This window comes from Neomonachus schauinslandi, chromosome 6 (genome assembly GCF_002201575.2).
Source record: "Neomonachus schauinslandi chromosome 6, ASM220157v2, whole genome shotgun sequence".
NCBI classification, from domain to species: Eukaryota; Metazoa; Chordata; class Mammalia; order Carnivora; family Phocidae; genus Neomonachus; species Neomonachus schauinslandi.
In genome coordinates this window covers 28105068-28123727 of record NC_058408.1, presented here as the reverse complement: position 1 = coordinate 28123727, position 18660 = coordinate 28105068, and the positions used below count along the sequence as shown (strand labels likewise).

The 18660-nt window shown below is 49.8% G+C and overlaps 1 protein-coding gene across 1 annotated transcript in view; it reads left to right on the top strand.

Annotated features, from left to right (window-relative positions):
- NAV1 (neuron navigator 1) overlaps positions 1-18660 on the top strand; it is a 170286-nt gene that overhangs the window by 95238 nt on the left and 56388 nt on the right. The gene's annotated exons all lie outside the window — the stretch shown is intronic.

Sequence of the window (18660 nt, the reverse complement as noted above, 5' to 3'; positions counted from 1 at the left end):
TTATCTGCCTGTCGCCAGCCTTTCCTGAGCCAGTTGCCCCATGCCCTTGCTGGAGTGAACTTTCCTCAGAGGATCCCTGTTTTCTGGATGTAGCTGGAGCAAAAAGCTCCTTGTGGGAGGCTCCAGCTAAGAGATCCTTCGGGTGCCGCTGAAGTCTGGGAGGCAGTGGCTTATATGGTCTCTTATGTCTCCACTGGTCCCTGTGGTTAGTTTTCTGTTCTTCAGAGGCAGGTTGGCAACGTGGATAGAACATTCCGGAGTCCAGATGACCTGGATTTAATTCTCATGTTTGCCACTCACCACCTGCATAACCTTGGATAAGTTACTTTTAGCCTCTTTGTGCTTCATCTCATTGTTTGAAAGATGATAATACCTACTTCGTGATATTTATTATTCATATTCATATTACGTATTCATATATTTAATAAATATTAGTAGAGTACCTACTATATAAGACATTTGGGGATACAGCAAGAGGACAAAAATAGATGTTGTTCTTAAACTCATATGAAAAAGAGATGACAAACAAGTAAATACCTGGTAGATTATGTGGCGCTGTGTGCCATGAGGAAAATAAAGCAGGGTAAAGGGCAGAGAGTGATGGGGAGAGGGGCTGTTTGAGCTCCGGTGGTCAGGGAGGGCTTCTCTGGCAAACTATGCGTGAAGAGCATGTGCATAGGCCCTGAGGCAAGGATGGGCATGTGTTCAAGGAACTGCAAGGAGGTCAATGTGCCTGATGCAGCGTAAACAAGGGGGAAAGTAGTCAGAAAATGAGATCAGGACGTAGCCAGGGGCCAGGTAGTAAAGGGTCTTACATATCAGGGTGAGGACTTTGGCTTTTCATCTAGCCAAACCAGGAATGTTTCAGGGAAAGGAGTGATGAGGTCTGACATGTTTGGTAAAGGGCCTGCCTGGCTACTATGAGGACAACAGCTACAGGGAAACCAGGGAGAACCTAGAAGCCTAGAAAGGAAAGTACTACAATAATCTAGGCAAGAGAAGGTGGTGGCTTGGACCGGGGGGGGGGGGGGGGGGTGGGGGGGGGGGGGGGGGGGGGGGGGGGGGGGGGTGGGGGGGGTGGCCAGGGACATGGTGAGAAGGGCTTTGAGGATGAAAGGGACGATACATTTACAGTGCCTTCTCAAATCATATGAGATTTTATTCCTATTTCTCTCCAGAGATTAGAGCTCCAGCTCAGTAATGGAGAACCTGGGGCAGTGGGTGCTGTGGTTCTGAAGTCATTGTTTCTGGCCTCGGATTTGAGCCAGAGGGCTTATAGACGCTAGGATGCGTGCGCGCGCGCGCACACGCACACATCTGCCCAGGGAGACTGGCTGAGTGTCCATCGGGTCCTACTGGAGAGGCAGCTTCTGTCCTGTCCCCCAGTCTCCCCATCGTTCTATCTGTCCTGTGTTCTCAGAACCACACCGAGACTCAGAGGTTTTGGGATGATGGTAGGAGGATATTAAGCTAGGACTGCTGAAACAGTAGCTCACTATATAAGATCTGGTCGGGGGTGCTTCCTCTCTGCTGCCTCTCCCAGCTGTGGGGTGGTGAGAAGGCAGGTTTCCTCAGAGGTCATGTAAATATTTGCAGAGCAGTAACACAGCTGGGCGCACCCACTCCTCTTGCGGGCTCATTTGCTGCTCCAGAGAATTCGCAACTGGGATCGGTGCTGGACTTTGGGGCACTTCGCTGTGCATCCGGTGACTCCAGTGTCCCGGATCCAAACTCTCCCCCACCTACCCTCAGAGCGTTTTAGTCCTAGCATCAAGCTGGCCCTGGGGAGGGAGTTGGTAACAAGTGGGAAGCGCTGACCACTAGAAAGAACACTGCCCTGGGAACCAGGAAGCCCAGGTTCTGTGGAAGAACCTTGAGGAAGTCACTTACCCTTTCTGAGCCCTGCTTTCCTCCTTTGTGAAAAGGAGGGACTTGAACCAGAGGAGCCGTACATATTTTTTCGGCTCTGACATTCTGGATTATCTGACCACGTGAAGTGGATCTGTCCCAGGCAACCTGGCATATCCTGCAGGAAGGGCCTGGAAGTTGCTGAGGGAAGGTACAGCCTTAGTAGGTCAAAAGCAGAGAGAAGCTCCCCAGGAGCTCTTGAAAACTCAGGCCTCCCTGAGAAGACAAGAAATCCGCTGGATTTTCTTTTTGCCTGGGACTAATGTCATCATGGCTTTCATACCTGTGGCCAAACTACCTGAGGCCGCTCTCTTAACCCTTCATGTTCTAAAGCAAGTATAGTAACACGTGCCTCACCTTAGAGCATTAGGTTGTTTGTAAATGAGATCAGAGTCATGAAAGTGTTACCACAGAGGCTGGGAATGATTTTTATAGATGGTTTTATCAAGGTGCCGACAGACGATTTCCCCAGGAGTCACCGGGGTCATTGGGGGATCTGGGAGTAGGTTTGAAAAGCTGGAGTTCGAGATGTGACCAGGTCATTCTCCATGGAGAGCATAGGGATCCCACCTCGGTGTGGCCACAGGGTTAATTCACCAGGGTCCTCCCCCAAGTCCTTTCCCCTGTCCCTGCATTCTGGTTTAATTCTTTCTCTCTCTCATCACCCCTCTCTATATGGTAAAATGCTCTTTGTTCTGCCTCTGCCAAGATGCTACCAGCCCAGCCTGGCCAAGACGTGGAGGGGTCTCAGGGCTCAGCTTGTCCCCACAGACCCCAAGGGAGCTTCTCTGACTGGCCCAGACTTGTGGAGGGGCGGGGCCTTTTCCAGCTAAGGAAGTAAATAGCTTCATTATTCACGGGAAATCGGGGAAGTGAGGGTAGGTCAAGGGACAGAATGGTCAATGCTTACCCTGGGACCCTAGTTGTCTCAACGGTCTCACTTCTGGGCCTCACCAGGAATCAAGTGTGTAGTCAGACCCAACAGGGGACACTGGAGCCCCAAAACCCCCAGGCAGGTGACACTGGAACTTGGACCACATGGACCTTCCTGGCAAGTCTTTCTCTTTTTTGTGCCTTACTCTCACCAACCCCATTAATCTTTGAGATTATGGTCAAGGACCAGAGCCTCCCACTAACTATCTCAGGATGTTCCTGTTGGAAATGGAACATTGGTTTGGAGGACCTTGGGCCTGAGCCAGGGTGACTCCAGAGATCCCTTAAGGTGTGTGTGGAGGGGGTGGGGGGGTTGTGGGGAGGGTATCACCCCTCACAGGAATCTGGCTGAAAGACCTCACGTGTATTAATCTGGGCTCTGCCTTCTGCTTTAAACATTTCCTGGCCTTTCCATGCCTCAGTTTCCCCCTTGTAAAGAGCCACTCTGATGGCGCTGGCATGGGAGACAAATGAGATCATGGCTCCCAAGGGCTCTTTGAAGAGAAGCCAGAGGAGCACAGGGGAAGCCTATCTAAGATAGCTGGGCCTTTTTCCTCTCTCCCTTTTTGGCTGGGTTTTCTTTCTGGAAAAGTGCCTGACTCCCAGCTTCCTATCAGCAGGTGTCTACCCCCTCCACCACATGCCTCCACCACAAGCTATCCCCCATTCCTTCTGCCATAGGCGACAACTGTGCAGCCTGGGACCCAGAAAGAAGAGCTCAGAGTCATCCCCTGCAAGCCCCCCCACTGTAGTCAAGGCAATGAGGCCACCACACCCCCCCAACTCTGCCACCACCACCACCCCCAACTCTGCCACACCCCCATGATGGGCAGGGTCAGGGCCTCTTCAAGCGCATGAGCTGGGTCTGCTGACAGGGGAGGTTGTGTTTTACTGTCTTCACAGAAGCCCCCAGACAGCACTTCTCTTCAGTGATGCTGTCCAATTACCCAAAGTGCTTTGACCTGCTGACTGAAAATAGCAGGTGCTAATTTGCATGCTATTTCTTTAAGTCTCTGGGCCCTCACTCCTTCCCCTGTAAAAGCCCACCGGAACCTCCCCCAAGCAGAAGGGTAAGTAGAAGGTAGACAACCATGCAACCCACCTTCCTTGTTGGCAAGGAAAGAGGAACATGTAGAGGGAAACCTCATATTCTACTGGGTTCTAACAGTTCAAGAATCAGACCCAAGGAGGAGGGGTTTAGAGATCCTCTAGCCCAGAATCCCCTTGGGTGGGGGTGGGAGGACAAGGACAAAATTCAGGAGCTGAGAGCTCCTCCCCTGTGTCGAGCTGCTGGCTGAGAGTTGCTTTCTTTACTGCCTGCTCCCTAGTCCCTGCTGTGGGGAGGGGTGGGGGGCAGGAGGGTGCAGTGCAGGTGGAGGGGGAGGGCCAAAGGGAGGATGGGCAGGCTGCCTTGTGTGAAGAAGAGGGATAGGGCCCCATGAGCTCTTCAAGGCTGTGAAGGAATGTTCTGGGACAGCTCAGTCCCTGCTCCAAAGACTCCTGCCCCTCCAAGTAAAGCCTCTGTGCCTCACCTCTGTCGGTCTCCCCTCCCTCTAGGCTCTGCCCAGAAATCCACAAAGGGGGAAACCTTATGGAAAACGCACAGCTAGATCTGGGGGAAAACATCCCCTGCTGGTGACATTCCTCTGGCTCAGACAAAGTCATTTTACTCAGGATGCTGGCTGAGGCTAAAGAGAATCCCTTATGGTGCCTGTGACCATAAGCTGTTCCCCAGATGACCCAGGCCAGCCCCAACACAGCTGCACAGGCAGAATCTCCCTAGAAAACTGATTACACTCGTCCTCCCGTTGGGGTGGTGGTGAGGATGGGCTCGCTGCGGACGTGACCAGGACAGAAGAGCCAGGATAGGGGTTTGGTGTAGGGCCTGAGATGGGTGAAAATGCTGGCGAAAACCACCTGCCTTGCTCCGATTCCCCTCACAGCTGGTCTGCTTGGGACCTGTTGCACCTTTCCTAAGTCCTACCACCCAAGCCACTCAGCATAGAGTAAAGGGAATAAAAATCAACTCGCGCCCCCCCCCCATGCTAGGGGGGAGCCTGAGGGATTGGTGCTAGGATCACTGCAGCTCTTTACTCCCCTTTGATCTCCAAGCATATATGGAAAACTTGACCAGAGTAGGCACCCTCAGAAACAGACCCCTCTCCAACTCGGACTGCTCAGGGATCCAGAGGCAGAGTTCCCTCTGTAAGGTTTCCCACCCTCTAAGAACGGTGGTTCCCCCTCTAGAGGTGCAGCCCCAGGTCAGTGGCACTGGGCAATCAGAGGACCAGAGCCAGGTGGGATTTTAGGGAGAAGGGCCATCCCTAGCACTCAAAGCACCATCCAGACCGCCCCCGTGGGGAGCGGGGAGGAGCTCAAGAGTGTGAATGTCCTCTGCCTTAACTTCTGTGAAAACCAGGTGCTGAGGTGACAGGCCTAGGTGAACCCATAGGGTCTCTGTGTGCAGCTGATCACCCCAAGCTGCCCAAACACTAGAGACAACTACTGCTCAGTGGCTCACCGGCCTCTTAGGTCAGTACTGGGGGCGGCTTTTTAAAAAGATCACTGCAGTGCTTTTGTTGCTTCAAGAAACTGCGGATATCGTCTGTCCGTTGCTAAAACATGGTCTCCCTGGTTTGCCCAGATCACATTGAGATGGGGACCCAACCTTACACAGTCAGCCCCTTCCAGGAGCAAGGAGAGCGGCCTCGGGGAAGCAGTGGTGAGAGTATCTGTGCAGCCCCCCTTCTTTGAACGGGGAGAGTTAAGTGCTCAGGAAGACCCTGAGGGGAGCTCAATGGGCTGGAGTGGGGGCCTGCTACTGGATCCCACTTCTTTTCCCTCTTACTTTACAACTAAAATCCTTCCTCCTTGAGATCGTTTTCCTTCTTAGCTGAAAATGCCTCCTGGATAAAAGCACAGACTCTTGCATGGTGTGAACTCTTCTTTCTCCCTGGCATCTTCCCCCAACATGCACACCTTTCACCTAATCTATTTCCCTAAGCGGGAAAAACGTTAGCCCTCCCCCCACCCAAGTTGTCTGCCCTCCTGGAGGGCACACCTTCCTAGTCTCCCCTCCCCACCCCAGGTCTCTGAGCCAGCTCCTGCTAATTTGTGCCCGTCGTCTGACCTTCATCCCCCAACCACGCTCCTCGTTTTAGGTGATGTACTGATCCCCTGCTCTTATTCTGACTAATTTTTAGAGCCTGGAAAGGGGCCAGGAGGGGGCTGGGAAGAAGCCCTGCCAGGGGGAAGGTTCAACCCAGGCCTCCCCGACCCGTGCCCACCGGTACACACCGGTTGGTTCCCTGGCTCGCTGCCCACACCCCCTTCTGCCTCTGTAGCGCAAGTAAGAGTGCCCAGGGGACCGCAGCAGGCAGCCAGGGGGTTAACTCCAGGGCAGCCCAGGTGGAGCTCGAAGCCCCCAGCCCGCATCTGCACCTCCCGGGCTCCCGAGGCCACCGGAAGGCTGAGGCTGCGGTGGCTCTTTGTCTACCTGCTCTGGGCGTTAAAGAGCCCGCTCTCAGCCTGCATCTCCGGGGCTCAGGACAGAAGTCAGCGGCGGCGAAATGGGGCTCTGTCGCTTTAAGTACAGCTGGAGCCGTAAGTGCAAGCCCCGGCGGTGGGGAGAAAAGGGAGCAGAGGGCCGGCGAGCACTCGGTGTCTGGCCCTCCGCGTGGCCCGGACTCAGACCTCTTCGGGTGTCCGCGGTGCCGGGGAGGGCGCTGGGTGCCCACCCGGCGAATGGCCGCCTGAGCCGGGGAAGATGCTTCATCTGCCCCTGCCCAGGTCGGGAAGGACGGTGAATTTCCCCCGCAGGTAAGCGCCCGGCCCCTGCTGCAGTGCTGGGGTCGGGGTTGGGAGCCCTCCAACCCCAACCCCAGCCCCCGCCCCTGGCTACACTACCGCAGCAGTGGGTGTGGGGTCTGCAAGAAGGAGGGTCTTGGCTGCCCTGCTTTTCTGACGGAGGGAGGAGTGCCCGCGCCCGTGCCGCCAGAGTCCTCTGGCTCCCGGCTCCCCGGAGTCCTGGGCTTGTTGGCGTTGGGAGTTGGAGGTGGGTGTGTGGACGGGTCTGGGGAAAGGAGAGGGAAGGCAAAGCAAGGCGCTTGGGTTCCCCAGAGACCGGGACAAAGCTGAGACAATGGCACAACTTGATTGAACTTGGATGGTTGCTGCTGCAGTGTATTGGGGGGGTCCCCGCCCCCAGCTGTGGGGGGGGGTCGGGGTTCTTAGGGACCTGGAGAGGGAAGGGGAGTGTCCTTCAGCGGGAGGGTCTCCCTGACTCAGAAGCTCTGGGGTATAAGGAGGTAGAGGGGTGAGACCTAAGGAGGGGAGGTGGGGGTGAATTTGTGACCCCACAGCTGGTTGGATTCCTCTGAGAAGGAGTGAAGCCTGGGACTCTACTCTGGGAAGGGATGAGCAGCAGCGGAATTTGGGAGATGCACAGTGGAGGATCACAGATCAGTCCTGTGCGGTGGTGAGGGGGGCTGTTCATGGTGGCTCCCCACTAAGAGGAAGTGAGTGTGAGCACAGCCAGTAAGGGATCCTCAGAGCTGACTTGGAAACTGCACTTCCAAGAGAGGATTAGGAAATTCCAGCAGCCAGAGAAAGAGAGCTGATGCTTTCTGGTTTTTCTGGGAGCTTCCCACCCCAATATACACACTCCCTCCCCTCACCCTCCCTCTGACTTGGCTGGCTGAAGGAAGTTGGAGGTTAGGCCAGATGACTGAAGCTGAGACCACTCCCACCCCCATACCTCCTCAGGGCTTTCAGCCCCAAGAGCCCAGACTTGCACCCTGGAACATGCCCCCCTTTCCCCATGGTTCCTTGGGGAGAGCCCCAAGCACTTGCCAGGGGCTTCACTGCAGCTCTGCACACACAGGCCTAGGGTAAGAGCAACAGAACCAAGGCAAGGCCTAGGCAAGGGCGAGGCGTCTGCAGCACTGGGTGCCCTTGGAGGCCAGAATCCTGCTGGCCCCCAACTTCTTGTCCCCCACCACAGTGGGACAGACTGCAGCCCCTCTGCAATGGGACTGGGGACCCTTGGACTGACTTTGCTAGGATGACTGGTGGGATATATCTTTAAGAGGAACCAGTTTTGAACAAAGAATAGATCTATGTAGGGACCTCTGGGGATTCTTTTTTCTGGTGAGATCCTGGGGGTGAGTCCTGAGTCTCTGGGCCCTGGAGAAGGTGGAAGGAAGGGGCTGTTCCTGACCTTGTTCTCCACTTCCAGCACTGCCATCCCAGTTCAGAACCTGCTTGAGATCCACACAGGGAGTGCCCTAGCAAGATTATAGTTGTCACTGAACCCAGATTTGCACTGGTTCTACACTTTTGTTCTTTGCTTCCCTCACCCCTGGAAGACGTGAAAATTCTTTAGTTGGCTCCCTTTCCCTGAGCCCATCACCCCTTCTTTCCTACACAGAGCCCTTTCTAAGTTATGCTATCATTTCTTTTGAATGGCTATTCTCCCCGCACCCTTGCACTGCTGCACCCCTTCCCGCCCCACCCTGGGAGACTAGGCTTTGAAGACAGTGAGCTTAGTGCCTATCCTGGGGCTATAGCTGCTGAGTACTCACCTAGCTCCTTACCAGAAACAGACTTCTGGGCAGGTGTGCCAGGGCAGGGAGCTGTCTGCCACAGCCCAGGGAGAGGAGCGGGTCACATCACATGTCTGCTAGGGTGGGGTGAGGTTGGACTGCAGTTTCCTTTCTACCCAAGCCCAAGACTTTCAAGCCGATTGTTATTGGTAGGCAAGGAGAGAGGGGATGTTATAAAGTGGAGGTCAGTCCTCAAATCACCAGAGTTCAAATACAAAATTTAACTACCCTGGCTGCAATCCACAGGGGGAGAGTTTAACCCGAGCCTTTGCTCTGGAGACAGCTCGAAAAACCTTCCCTGTAAATGATGCTTGATTGGGGCCAACAGGGATCAAAGAGATGCTTGCCCTTCAGGTGCAGGTTCCCCTTAAGCTCCAAAGGAGGCAGCATGGAAAGGATGTGAGGTATCAGGGTGAATGGCCTAATTGGCCCGCAGTATCTCCATACCCAGCTTTTGATGAGTTGAGCTGTGATCAGCCATTGGCCACTCCACTTGCCTCAGAGCAGATGCCTGGCATTACTGCATCTATCATGGAAGGCTGTCTCCATAAGCACCATTCTTGCACATCTCTCCTGGAGACCACTCTCTTTCCTGCTCCAGAAATCACCATCCTTCAGATTCTTCTAAGCAGCAAACCCGGGGTGTAGGCATCTATCCCATTCAGCATTCCTAGATTCCCTCCTAGAAGGGGCCCTTAGCTATAACCTGGGGACCAGTAGGAACAAGACCTGCTCACAGCACTTGCCTCCCTCAACCCGCAGAGACCCCCTGGGGCATAGGACTCCAGCTTGGCACAAACCCAGCCTCTGTGAGAGGACAAAATGCCTAGGGACAGCAGAGCCAACGAGCTGCTTCTTGTTAGCGGGTTTTATGGGGCTAGGCACGCACAATGCAGGCAAACCACACTTGCCGGCTTAACCTCTTCCTGCAAAGCCCCTGCGCTCTGCTTGAGAGGCAGGGAGGAGAGAGGTGCCAAGCGGGAAGCATTATAATGAGGAAGACTTAGTGTGGCTGTGTGTAACATCTGAGCCAATCACTTTCACCCTATAACAGGATGCTCTAAAGCACTATCTATGCTAAGCGCTTTGTAAACATTCACTTCTTTAAGCCCTACAACAACCATACGAGGTATATTTTATCATCATCCCATTTCACAAGTGAAGAAACTGAGGCACAGGGAGGTTAAGTAATCCTATCTAAGATCACAGTGGTGGGATTTGTTCTCACACCTAGATCTGTCTGACTCTAAAGCCAACCCCTAAGTGCTGCTATAAGGAGATCATTCTCACTGACACTGATCTAGGCCCAAGGAATACCAAATGCTGAGGATGCACAAGTTGAGGGTATTTGAGGCCTCCGCAAAGGTCTGCAGTCGGCCCGGAAGTCTAGTGGGAGTGAGGTGGGAAGAGCACTGGACTTGTAGAGTCTGGTGACCTAATTCAGGACAAGGACTCCATTACAGTTAGCCTTGTGACCTTACAGAGGTCACGTAGCCTCCAGCCTCAGTTTCCTTCTCCATAAAATGGGCCTACCTCCTGACCAGTCTACCCCCCCCCCGGGCTGTAGTCATGACAGTGAGCTGATATGAAGAGCAAAGTGCTTTCAACACGTGAGCTCTTACGAGTGATATTTACTAGTTGAGGTCCCTTGCAGGCAGTAGGAGTCCCTCCCAGATTCTTCAAGTTTGCTTTTTCCCTTCATTTTTTCCTTCCATTTTGCTAGGACCCTAATGAGGATGCCAGTCGGAACAATAGACTAAATAACTTCCTGGCATCGAATATATTTTTGATTTTTTTCTTAAATTCTCAATTACTCATCTTCAGATTTCTATTCAGTCCAAATTCTATCCTAACGAAGATGCCATATTTATACATTCTATTTTAATGGCAATTTACGTAAAAATCGGCCACTTAAAAAAACTTCATCGTTTAAAAAAACCACCTTATTTCTTCAGCCTCTACTATGTGATACCTTTGTGCCAGCCATTATGCCGGGGGCTGGAGACACCGAGCTGACCCTTACGGAGCTAACATTTGTCTGTTCATTTATTCAACAAACTGTAGCGAGCATCTCACAGATGCCAAGCACGGTGCTGGGAACCGGGAGTATGATAGTGACCAGTAAGACAGACATAAGAGTCTGTGCCCTCAGGAAGCTTATCATCGTTCAGTGAAAACAGATAAATAAAAGTCAGCGAGCACATACATACATTATTGGAGGGGGAATAACACAGGAGGATGTAATCTGGTGGAGGAAACAGGGTGCAGATCCCTGTGACACCAGATCGAATGTGTAGGAAGCAGAAGCAAGCAGGGAGGGGCCATAGTTTGAGTGGTCAGGGAGGACTTCACGGGAAGATGGCATTTCCATTGGGCCTGAAAGCAAAAATACGCATTTTCCAGTGGAACCAGAGCTCATCTGAGGAGAGAGGGGAGGAGTTTTCCTCAGTTGAGAGGCTGTATGTCATCTTCCAGTTTCTTTGCCCCAGACCCACCATCACTGTGGCTTCATTGATAACAGACACCCCTTGTCTAAGATAGAATCCTCAAACAGATAGCTGAATCAAAGTGTCACTGCTTAGCACCACTGGCAGTCCTATCTGGAAGCCTTTGGTAACGCAACTGGCTTCTTTCCTCCAGAGCCTGGTCTCGCTTTCATCTCAGGCGAAGTTCATGGCCAGAATGATGGCCTGCCTTTGCCTTTGCCACACGAGCAGAGTCCAGTAATGCTACCTGTGGGCAGAATGTGTCGGATATGAGGCATCATCCTCATCCTCGCTTTCGTGGGATGCTTCAGGAATTTCCTAGAAATACTAAATCTTGGACATTATTGGACATTTAAATCTGAGAAGCCTGTCTCCCATGAAGACTCCGACACGTCATTGGGTGAAAGAACATCAAAGCCCCTGCCCACGTGCATGTGTACACAGGCGAAACAGCCTGGCCACTGTCCTCTTTACACAGGCAAGAGATGCCGATGTAACCCGTGGACTTACAGAGGGTATGGCAAATACGAGTTTCCCTCATAAACTGGTTTTCCTAGGTAATGTATAGCTACAGGCGTCATTTGAGTAGTAGGTGGGTTATTCTAAAGAGGAGAGCAGAGGGAAGTTGGGTACCTACCTACTTGCTGGGAACTGAGCTGGATGCTTTATTTTTTCCCTTGTTTATGCCAGCAACCAGGAAGAGCTGATGGTGATATGGCCATTTTTGTGATGTGGGCATGCATTCAGGGAGGGAAAATGCCTGTCCCAAAGTCACGGCCAGTACGTGGTGGAGCAGAAATGCAAACCCAGCTCTGGCTGGCTCCGTAGCCCATTCCTGTGTAGACTGAATGTGAGTCTAAGGAGCTCAGCACTTTCTGCTAGCTTGAGAATGCTTATGCTCCCTTCTGGGATGGTCATTTTTTTTTTTGAAGATTTCATTTATTTATTTGACAGAGGCAGACACAGCGAGAGAGGGAACACAAGCAGGGGGAGTGGGAGAGGGAGAAGCAGGCTTCCTGCTGAGCAGGGAGCCCAACGCGGGACTCGATCCCAGGACCCCGGGATCATGACCTGAGCCGAAGGCAGACTCTTAATGACCCAGGCGCCCCTGGGATGGTCATTTTTTATAAAGGAGAGCTATTAGTGAGGTTCTTCAACCTCCAGGGATGCTGCTTTCCAGCTTATTTTGTCCCCCTATGCATTTGTTATGTGGTGGTATTTTTGTCTAATCGTAAGTCCTAGGGACCAGGGACTCTTATTCAAGTGGTGTCTATGTGGAATTTAATGACAACACATAGCTAACATGATTCCGTCGTAAGAGCTTAATAGAACAGTACAGAGTTATATACACCACCGTTGGCCTGTGCGGCATTACACTCAGAGCTCTTTAGATTGGGTCAAATCCTATCTCCTGAAATAGAACAGCTACATAAAATAGAAGCTGATCAGCCATCCACCAGTGAGGATTTATTAATCACCTACTGCGTGCCAAGAATGGTGCTAATCTCTACAAAGAGAAAAAAAGACAACTTATTTCAGTCCCCATAATGGCACGATTAATCTATAACAGAGTTGGGTGTTGATTTCTGACACTAGGAATAATAATAGCTAGAAATAGGGAGCAAGCAAGTCAAAAATATATAAAGATCTATAACCAGGTCAAGGAGCACTGCATTAAGAGGACAGTGAGTGTGGCAGTCATGAAAAGCTCAAGGGCAGACTGCAAGGAAATCTGGAGAGTGTATTCAGGAAGGAGGAAGGTTTTCAGGTATGAAAGAAGAGGGAGAGAGGGCCCTGGGCCCAAGATGAATTCTCTTGAAGAGAATTTATGAGGCGGTGAGATCAATGGGTAATATGTCGGAAAACTGGAACAGAAGGCACGTCCCACTCCGTCATCTTTGATGTCCTGCTAGCCCCTCATTCTTTTGGCAGTTGTCCGGTGCATGCCCAAATGCTCCGAGAGAGAGAGAGAGAGAGAGAGTGTGTGTGTGTGTGTGTGTGCACACATGCATGAAAGTGTTGTTGCTCAGGCTTGGAACATTTTCCCATGGATTATTTTCAATTCTTCTATAAGACTATACTAGACTACCAGGTTTTGATCCTGATGATCTGCCAACTGTGTGATTTTAAAAATAGGTTTTTAACAGCTCTAAGCAGAAGTAGTATTTCTGCCAGTGGAATTATGGTCAAAGGCCCTCAGGGAAAATAAATACTTGGGAATTATTCTTGGGTGTCAGGGTTTCTGGAATTTGACCCCCGAGACACGGTGGCTGAGATAACAGCAGTGTTCTGTGGCACAAATCCGAGACCTTGTTCCTTAATTCTCTCTGATACACAGTTGGAAAGCAGTACTTCTTTGGTTAATCAGATCCCTGGAAATGGATGCCTCTTGTCTGGAAACAGTTCCCTAGTGAAATCCTTGTTTACATTGTGGTGGATTTCCGTGTTCTGGAAATGTGTGCCATTTCTTCCTATTTTTTCCTGTTATGTATGTATTCAGTTCCCATAATTTATACTGTTTCTCCCCATTTAGCTCTCATAAATTCTAGGTGAACGTTCTTGTAATTTCCAGGCCTGGATTTGCAACCCAGATTTCCATACCTGTTGCTACTTTTTCTTATTCTTGGAGCATTCTTCCAGAACTCAGAGCTCCCCGCAGCCATTTCACAGGAGTGGGTCCTCTAATACATGGGATTCATGTTTAACAACTTGGCAGATGCATTTTAGGCTAGCATTGAGCTAATCTTGGGGAGGACTTAGGAATCACCTTTTCCTGAAAAGGTGGCTCTCTGAATGAGGTAAATCCATAGAGACCACTATTCTCCATGCTTATAATGCATTTTAGAATTACCTTCGAAATCTAATGAGCAGTATGTTAATTTATTAATTTTCCACTCTTGTCCTTGTTCAATTAACAGGGTCCTCCTTCCCCCACTCTTATAAATTAAATGTGAAGGGGAGAACACAACAGTGTTCTCCTGTGGTTTATAGAAATTGCTTTCATCTCCTGGAGATGAACCTCATATTTGCTGTTACCAGTTAAGTGTTTGTTTTTCTTCTGGAGTCCCCATATGGAAACCCCTGGCAAAGCTGGGAGCCCAGAGGATCAGCATGTATGGGGTGTTTAGGAAGGGAGGTGGGTAAAGACTGTTCCACTTCAGTTCCCTCAGCAGGGAACTTCCATCAACCTCCACCCTGGCCTCCAGCCCCTAGGGGGTAAAGGGCCAGTCCAGGTCTCAGGTCGGAGAAGCTAACCATGCCCCTTGCAGGAGGGAGGAAGTCACTGCTTACTCCTGCAAAGCCTGGTTCAGGAGCTTTCCTGCTGTCTGAGAAACGAATTCTGGAAATTTGCACAGAGCTGTTCATTGTGAACGCAGCTTGGATCCCCAGCAAGTCCAAAGCCCTTGGAAAAAATCTCCTCTAGGAGACCCCCCAAGAAGTCAGGACTCCTGGGTTTGGTTCTGGGTTTCACATGATGGTCTGCTCTGGCAAGACTCTTAGCCACTCCTTGTCTCTCTTATAAAGTTGAACTGAGACACTCTCTAACCCAGAATGATTATACCAGTAAACTAATGCCATCCAAGTAAAATAATGCTGGTTGTGTGAAGTGAGCCCAAGGATTCAGAAATAACCTGAATTTTAATTTCTGTCTGCTTCACTTCCTTATCCCCACCTCTGGTCTTTACCTTTAACAAAGAAACCCAGAGGTGGAGCGAGGAGGAATATATTGAGAAGCAGGAAAGGTCAGAAGCGGAGGTGTGATAGTGTCTTCAGCCTTGTGAATTTCCCCCTGGTCTTCCTGCGGTGCTTCCGGGCATCCCATGGAGCAGAGCCCTCTCCCCGGACTTGCTCGTCCTGCCCTCTGCACACCGAACACTCCTTCTGCTCCCACCAGTCAGGCTGAACGCTTACCAAGAGTTGTTTGTTCCCAAACCTGTTTACGCCAGTCGACATTGTTTCACTTGATCATTACATAAGCTGATGAAATACGAGTGTAAAAAGAAAAAAAATCGTTTCTATAAAAACTACATTATTGGACACTTGGGGGAGCTTGAAAAGGCAAGTTGTCAGTAAAACTGTTGTTGAGATGCCTGTAGGACTTAAAAGGTCCTAGGGGGAGACTATAAAACTCTAGAAGGATTTTGCTCTCAGATTGCTCCGTGTCATGAAAATCTTAAAGAAACTGACGCTGGATATAATAATGCACTGTGGGCGTAGGGGTGCAGAGAGGAGATGGAAAAGCAGAAGTGTGTCAGGGAAAACCCTGCTGGTTCTAGGACTTTGAACCTCATAGGATGACTGGCGCCTGTCTGTAATTCTCTGTAACGAGGACTTGGACATGTAATGAGTGCCCTAAGGAAGGTGGGGGGGGTGCTTCTCAGGAAGCCTTTAAACATAGAAAAGCCACCATCTGCCTGGATGACTTGTAGGTACACAGTAACGGGGGAGGAAGGGGCTGAGATGAAACCGCTCACAGCTGGAGGGGACCTGGGCGAGTGGACCCTGAGCGTCTGCCTCCCTTTCAACCAGAACAGCTGTTTTCACCTGTTTTACACACTGGGGATTTCAGGTAAAAATGTTCATAGAGAGGGTTCTATGTGTCTCTCTTTCTCCAGATCTATGTGAGACTGAACTGTGCTCTCCCCAGCGGAGACTAGACGACAGAGTTTTAGTGCCCAAGTCATAGCTTATATTCATTTACTATCGACTCTTTTGGAGCAATCATTGATGAATTTTGTATTTCCTCAAACCTAACACTTGGTGGATGCACAGAAGGCTGGTACCTGTGAGGGGTACCCCATTATGGCTTCATTCTTCCAAGTGCAAGAAAGACTGGAGGGTGAGACAGAACTGCAGGGACCCCTTTTCTAAGCTGAGAAGCATCTCTGGATCCATCCTGCCTCAGAACAAAATGGAAGAAAGAACAGGATGTTTTCGTTCCTGTCTGTTGCCTGAAGGCACCTTTCCCAGAAACAAAACCCGTTTGATTTTGATTAACTTTCTCTTCTTTTAATTTCAATCTTCCTTCTTCAAGGATTATGCCAAAGCCCCAGACTGATCATAAAGCCTCAGAGCAGAGATTTCAACTTGGTTGCCCAAGAAAAGCATGTGAATACCAGAAGGTGTTTCCTAGTCAGTCATTTCCTGTGTTCCCCAAATTGTTATTTTTTCCTACGATATGTATCTTTAGATAACAAAATCTTTTCTCCCTCTCGACCTGGGGAGGTGATGTGGCAGGAGGCATTTTGAGAAAAGCATAAAGCTAAGCATGTACTTTATAGGTAGCCAGCACTGGAGGATGTTTATGATGCCGCAGTAAAGAGGTGAGGCACCCAGAAACCTCAAACTGACTTTGACACTGACTTGTTGCACAACGCAGGGGCAAAATTTCCAGCCTCCGTTTCCCCTTCTCGTAAGGAGAATGAAGGGCCCCGGCCATTGAGAGGCACACAGTGCACAGCGCGCCCGAGCTGGTTTGGAGGGGATGGAATGTTGTCTGATTGAGAAATGCATCAGGAAGGATTTGCTGCGGGAATGTGGCAATCCAGTCTCGCAGGGTGTTGAAAGCAATCACCAGTGACAAAAAACGGTCAGATCCTTCAATACCTGATTCTATAAAAGCTGGGTGGGACATCTGCCTTGCAGAAATGTTTGGTGTATCTGGCATTTGCAGGTGAGGGTTTGAGAAGTTTAAATCTTTTCAGTTCCCTGTTATTTTTTCCTCCATTTATCCTTCATCCTTCAGTGGGCAGAATGTCATGCCTGGGGCATAGAACGAGTGGCTTTTTACCTTTGCCTGAACACCTGCGTATAGTTTTGTTTCTCTGGAATAAGATCTTTGCTTCATCCACTTACTGGTTAAGAATTAAGATTCCTTTTTCTTTTCATTCTTTTTGTTCAAGGCTTTGTGCTAGGTGAGAGATGTGCTTACTTTCACATGCATGGAAGACTCGCCTGCAAAAATGAAGGTCTTTCACAAGGCATTAGCTGGGTTTTCTCTGTGATGCTGACCTTTGACCCAGGGGCACAATGTGGTATTCAGCTGTCCTGTTCTCTGAAGTGAAAAACCTTCAGAGTTCTCAACAAAGATATTTCACCAAGAGTAAGCAGGCCATGAACCCAATGACTTAAGATAAGAAGGCGGGTTAATTTTGAGATAAAGATGAAGGCAAGAGGGCTGTAAAAATGACAGTGTCCACTGAGGCCAGATCAGTGGTCCCCCTGTGGTGGGGGTGACAACTCAACCTTTCTTAAGACCTAGATTAAAGCGACAAGTAAACTTTCCATTCAATGGGACTTTTATAATGCTAGGATTTCTTTGGACAAACCTGCCCAGTGTGCCTTGGTAGAATTCATCAAAGAAGAATGGAGCATCTTAGTGGGGGAGGAATCGATTCAGAATGCACGGATCTGGGGGGCCTCTTGGGAGCACTGCTTTTGGAATCCTTAATAAGTACTCTCATTCTAAAGGCCTCAAGGCTCTAAGCATTCATGGGCTGGTTGGCAGGAAAGAAAACTTCACAAGTAATATGTAGGCCCAGTCATTACCTTAGACAAAGTGCTGAGAAGGTAACAGATTACATCATTGCTCCCCCCCCCCCCCGGCGCCCCCCACTGCTCTCTAGAAATGTAAGGAAAGACTGAGACTCAAAAACAAGCCTTGGGTGTTTAATTGTAAGGTTGGTCAAGGAGCGGGAGACAGAGAGGCGAGGTAGGGAAAAGTCATGGTGTGGTTTACACACACAAAAAAATCGCTTCCAAGGACTGTGTTCAGAATACTTGTCTGCCAGTTGAGCGAGGACATCCAGATGTCCGTGGTGTGAGGAAACTGTTCTTTCCCTGCGTCTACCTCATGGTGGTAACTTGCAAATTTTCCCCCCATGAAGCTTTATTTTTGGAGACCACTGTAATTTACATGTTGGGACCTATTATTAACAGCTAGTTTTGTGCTGTTGTTGGAAATCTTTACATTAGGAAAGAATGTATGGGTTGTTTTTCGGGGGAAAGGGAGGCTCAGATTAAAGGTTTACCTTGTATAGTATCTCAGATCTGTCTGGGATCTGAGAATGGATTGGGAACCCACATCCCCCCCCCAAACAAAGAAAGTTCTCTTGGTCGCCTATAACTGTCTTCACAAGTTATGATCATTCACTTTTCTAAGAAGTGGCTATTTGGGGGTAGTGGTGGAGGGGGCAGATAATGTAAATACTTTTTTTTTTAATGTAAATACTTTTAAAGTTGTCTCTTTGGGCACCACTGTGCTATAAGGACTACAGTCCATCCTAGAAAACAGAATTGATGAGCCCCTGTAGGAGCTAGTAGCATATCTCATAAATGGGAAAAGCAGAAGCAATTGTGCTATATTTAAATTTCAGCCCATAATTGGGTAATTAGAGAAAACCTCTGTTTTATTAAATTCTACCATCCAGTGTTTGACCAGAAAACTTGGTGACCTCATGTTTGACGACTGTCTGGGATTGGAGCGTGGTTAAAGTTGGTGTAAGAATGTATCTCTCAAATGTCTTTAGTAAAGAGATTGGGGTAATGTTTTAGTGCTTCTCCAATGATTCCTTCAAAAGAACAGCGCTCAACTCAGATGCTGTGCATTTGGCATTGGCCAGGATATGATAAGTGTTTTCCACAGAAATGACAAGGCTTCCGGTATTCAAGAAGCTCTCTTTATGAGAGGTCGAACAATTTTACGCATAAACAACTTCACAGCAAGTTCT